We start from the raw sequence: 6,000 nt of genomic DNA, 5'->3' as shown, positions 1-6,000 counted from the left end.
TCAGGAGGAAGTGATGCAACATGTGTGGGTAATCACAAGTGGGAGGGAGGTTTTACATTCTTGTATGGTTGACCAGGCATGCCCAGAAAGACATCACTGTGTAGTATACTTATTTATTTTCAGTGAAGGTTAAAGGTTTAAAATACGCTTAACATTGACAGCATATTGATCTGGAATTTACCTCAGGATTTCTACGGTAGAATTGATTGAGATTAGATTTTGTGCCATCTCAAAAGTAAGAAGCATGTACAGTGGGAGGAAAAAGTGAGTACACCATGTGGAATTTCTTACATTTTGGCCTAAATTGATCATAAAATGTGGTCTGATCTTTATTCAAATCACAAGAATGAGTAAAGAGTGTGTGCTTGAACTAATAACACTGAAACATTTACATTTCATCATATTTTTATTGACCATAACATGTGAACATTCACAGGACAGGGAGGAATAAGTTAGTACACTGCCTGAATCATCCTGAACTGCAACAGTTTTGTAAAGAGAACTCCTGATCGTTGTGAGTGTCTAATCTGCAACTACAGAAAAGCAGTTATTGCTGCAAAAAAAAGGGTCAGCCAGCTATTTAATAAAGGGGTTCACTTACTTATTCCACGCTGTTGTGAATGTCTCAGGTTGTTGTTGTTTTTTTTACTGCTGCAGTTCAGCAGGATTCAGGCGGTGTACTCACTTATTCCTACCTGCCCTGTGAATGTTTACACGTTATGGCCAATAAAAATATGATTAAATGTAAATGTCTGGGTGGTATAAGTTCAAGCAGACACTTTTTACTCATTCTGGTGATTTTAATAAAGATGAAACCACATTTTATGACCAATTTAAGCAGAAATGTAAGAAATTCCACACGGTGTACTCACTTTTTCCTCCCACTGCATGGCACTGATTATCTTTACAGTCAGAGTTTTGGACAGGTACGGTTTCATTCACACTCAGACCTTTCTTTAAGCTACAGCTCTAAACGCTATACTTATACTGCGTCCATTAACTTATTCTACTTTGAGCCTCGCTGTTGTGTGTTCCCATTGTTGTCCACTGATCACAGAGTCAGATCCATGAGTCACAGGCAGCAGCATTCCTCCAGTTTACCACACACACACACTCACTCACTCACAGTCACTCTGCAGGTGTGCCATAAATTAAGTGCATGAGTAACTGTCTGAGAGAGAGGAGAAAAACACAGCACTAAAGAGGAAAAAAAAAGAAGAAGAAAAATGGCAGCGCTCCCCCAACAGATGCACAAATGTTTCCGTCACACATCAAAGTCTTTTGTTTGTGATCCCAAAGAATTAGTACCAACAAAGTACTGCTGAACGGTGCCGTGTTTTATGGACGGAAAGGTGTAAAAAAAAAAGAAAAAGAAAAAAAGTATATGCAAATGTATATTGGCTTTTCAAGTGAAAACATGTCTTGGGACACTTGGGCACTGAACCTGCACATGACTTTTTAAGCTGCAGAGGTTTTCTTAAAGCACTGACAGAAATAACCCAAGAATGGCCGTCACGAGAATGTGGCAGAGGGCAGTGGCAACTTGACAGTCCGGTTCTGCCTCCGAGTGTGCTGAACCAGAGCAAAAAAGGTCAGAGACTTCAAAGCACGGAGCGGCTTCAAAAAACAACTGCATGTAAGGGGCAGTGACAGCTACATTATAGAGTAAACTCCACGTAAAAAAAAAAAAGGTGCATTTTCCAGAAGCGCCGGAGTGATTGTTGGTCAAAATATCCAGTAATTTAAAACGATATTTGATCTTTGGCTCCAAGTGCAAGACTCTAACCACGACTTATTGTTGAGCAATCCAAAATACAAGTGCCCTCGAGCCAACCACCGGCTACTCATCTTCAACGTGTAATTGACAGATTAGTTGATATTCTAAGACGCAATCAAGACGCATGAGCGAAGAGTCATATTGTCAAAAGGTCTGGGTTCACCCGCATTATTTATCTATTTAACAGGAAAGAAATTAAAGTGCTTATGGCGCCGCTGAACTTGATATTTCACTGAACTGTTGCAGATCCGGTGATTTGCACTCGTTGAGAAATTTGACTTTAGGGCTAAAAAGGAATTTGTAAGTGCACGTGTAGTCTAGTAGAAGTAAAACTTTCGAAAAAAGGACATAAATTCAGAACAAAAGCAACTCCTGTCACCTTGCACTAACAGTAGACAATATGGAAAATACAGTGAAGCGCCACGTGTCGGTTTGAGTCAGTCCTACTCATAGGTTGGGTAATTCCTGTGTCACAGCTGTCTGTCGTAACTGCAATGTTTTGATTTGTCGGCGAGCTGAAAGTGGTGCGCCTTATCTCACCTGCCATCCAACTATGCCTCTCAAAACTTTATCATTAAGTGCTTCATCCTTGACTGAAAATTGGCCTTTTGCTGTTGACGGAAACTCGGATTTCGATTTTTATCACTGCAAAAACACACAATGTAGGCAGAACAAAGGGAAAGAGCGAAAGAGAATTACAGTACCTGCACAGAACATATTCCACCTGCTACTTTCACTTGATCCACTGTCTTTATTCTTTATTTAAAATTCAAATTGTTCTTAAACGTTTCCCTGTGCATATGTAATAGACCATATGCAAACGTGCTTGTTTTACTTTTGCCCGCATTCGTCTCATGTAAAACAAAGTGCGCCCCCGCCGTCACTAAAGGCCATAGTCAGTGCGCGGGGATGACAGAGTGGACGGACCAATGGGCAAATGGCCTGCTGCTATCGAGCCTTATTGATCGTCCGTGTAATTTCACTGTATAAGGATTGATGGGGATGCCACTGTGGGCCACATATATGCATGGTAACAAATGAGAGGCAAAAAAAAACAACACTAGCTACAGTAGTGGGACCAAAAAAAAAAAAAAACTGAGAAAACTGATTAATGCAGAGTCCTCCGGGGTTAAGGATGGAGGGATGGATAGATGCTAAAAAAAAAAGGGGGCCCTGGCAGCTAGCTCCAAATGCTAAAGGGAGAGAGAGAAAGAGGGAGGCAGAGGGGAGAACGTCCGGGGGCTCACAGGCAGTGGCAAATACACACAGTACAAACACGTGGGGAGGATTTTGACTCTTTAATCTTGCCCTGTGCTGCTTTGATAAGGAGAAAAATCCCCCCCTTGCAACGAAGATAGAGCTGTTCGCCTTTTGTCTTAAAGTTACGGGCATATTTATGCATGAGCTGTTTATTTGTGTCAGGCTTACAAATTAATTTCTACCCCCCAAAAAAAGAGAAAAATCTAGCAAGCGGCTAACTTAGGTGACTTTGTGGAGTTATAGGACACAGGCCTATCTACAATAATGTACTAAAAGTAGGTGATGAATCGGCACATGTAATAAGAAATCTTAAAATAGTACTAAGTAACTTGTATAATCCTTTCCGTTGTCCCTCTGGGGGTAAGTGTTGATGGGATGATTGGGGGGTCTTTCATCTTACCCTGGCCAGAAAACCACAGTTGCAGCTTTCCTGCTCCAACCTGGCGGCCCCAATACACACTAATGGAATCACAAAGAAGCTGCAGGCGAACGGGCAAAGCTAACTGCGGGCTAGCGCCCCTTAAACAGTATCTACAGCCAAGTTTGAGTGAAAATCTTCATTGTGTAATTGGATGTACAGTATCCCTCTCTCCCTTTGTCTTTTCTGTCACCTGCAGTGGCGCTTATGGTTTCTTGGGGCATGAGTTACTTAGTACTGCTTTGATGAAGAAAAAAAAAAGTATTTTTCCTCCCTTTCTTATAAGGAATCTGGTTGACTTCCATATTTTCTTGGGCGACGGTGTTTGGAAGGTCAGGGGTTCGAATCCCGGCTCCTGCAGGTGCACAATGTTGTGTTCTTGGGCAAAGCGGGACAGGTTTCTTGCCAAAGGACACAACAGCTATACACGTACCTGTAGGGGTGATTAACTTCCTAACCTCCACATTTTCTCCATTTTGGCTTTATCCAAATCTAAAAGCTTGTTGAACAAATTGTCTAAATAGTGACGAAAATGAGGATGAAAATACAACAAAAAAGTGCCATAAAAAAGGCACAAAAAGAGAAACAAAAATGTGCTGGAGAAGCAACAATAACACAATAAAAAAGCAACAAAAACATGACAAAAAAAGCAATTAAAAAGGGATGAAAAACATGACAAATCGCTTCAAAAATTTGATAAATATGCAGATACTTAGCTTTCAGATGAGGCCTATTGGTATTGAGAAGCATTCAGATTTGAGTATAACCGAACTGGAGAAAATGTGCTTGGTTAAAGTGGGGGGTAAGAAGTGAAACATCTTTTGCATGGTCTGATTTCCGGGTAAATATCTGACAAACCTGTCACACTTTCTGCAGTAATAGCTAAAGCAGTTGCAGCCTCTTCAGCTCTGTGCACTCTATTTCTGATAAGTTTTTATGCTTTTTGATACGAGGCCTCTCCATTGTTGGTACATTCAGCCCAGTCAGTGTATGTGCCAATACATCCACAGAGCATCACTGTGGACCAGCGTTGTGCAGCAGGAGTGGAGCGGCTGCCAAAAGACCAAAAAAAAAAAAAGGTAACAGCGATGGAGTAAATACTCGGGACAGAGACTTTAAGTCTGGAGACGACGACCGAGTTTGTGTTCGCTTGCACAGGGAGCTGCGTTGGATGGCGGGAGGGCAGCATGCAGATTGCCTGGGACCTGACTGGCGTATTGTTGGACGGCTAACAGACAGACAGAGGCATGGAGGGAGAGCGGGGAGGGGCTGGGAGCCGGTGGAAAGTTAGGGCCCTCAGGATGTTCTGTCCCAACGCCAGCCCCAGAAGTGTGGCTAGGAGATAGCAGACCCACATGCAATATTGTGCCATTCAACACAACACAATACAACTCCAAAAAATAATGCAATGATAACAATAGCACTTCTCACTTATTGTAAAAAGTGATGATCAGATAACTTGGAGAGATGTAGTTGATTTTTGCGGAAGATAGCTGTTTGGAAAAAACTAATTGACAATAGTTTTGAGAGACACCTTTTCCACAGTACAGTTTGGTGAACCTTTTCTCTTCACTGTACTTGGATCTCCAGTCAGGTCAGCCGTCTCTCCACTTCCTCCGTCTGCATCCTCCTCTCTCCTCTCATTGGCAATGTAGAATGAGGAGCTCCGGGCCATGTGTGCTGGTTTGGGCCAATTATAGGGATTCTCATCAGTGCCGCGCTGCCTTTCAGCCGCGGGCGCGGAGCAAACAGACCAGCCAAGGTTCCACACGGGTCAACCCTGTACCCCTCACATCTCCACAATGAGCCTACCTGGGAGATGCACTGTGAGCTCCTGCATCGGCAAACAGAGAAAAGACTGAAAACAGAAAGGAGACTGTGTTTTTTGGGATTTTGAGACGAGCTATTTATTTACTTTGTGGATACCTGAAGAGAATCATTTGTTATAAACATTGTTAATAAGAAGGAGCAAGGTATTTGAGCCATGTCAACATTTAATATACATTTATTATTTATTAGACCACAAAGTGTTTTCTTACATGTTTTAAAATGATTTGACCCTTTTGTCTGTGTAACGCGTAAGTGTTCTTTAGCACATGTTGTATCATGATCAGAATCAGAACTGTGTTGGTGCCATAGTCATGAACAATTTTTTTGGGTTCAATTGTGCAACAAGAAACATAAAACAAATAACACATAACTTAAATTCTACACACTTTAAACTATAAAACTAGAATGGCATATAAAGATTAAATTAAACATTTGACATGGAACAACAGCGTGAGTGTATTTACAGATGTGCAGGTGATACAGTATCTTGACATGCTGTCGTTGCAAGTTAGTTGCTGACGAAGCCTCTTGAGGTGAGAGGAAAAACTTCCTCAACACTGGATCTACCTAGTACAGATGATGATTTGAAAACATTTGTCCACGCTGACTGAGAGCATATACATACATTTCATATTAGTATTTTGAATATTTTTCTTCCATGTAAACATACCAATGTGTACATACCAATCTGTGTATATGTATAGTATTAGTGTTA

This window comes from Gobius niger (assembly GCF_951799975.1).
Source record: "Gobius niger genome assembly, chromosome: 18".
Lineage (NCBI taxonomy): Eukaryota > Metazoa > Chordata > Actinopteri > Gobiiformes > Gobiidae > Gobius > Gobius niger.
Note: the sequence above shows the minus strand (reverse complement) of the source record.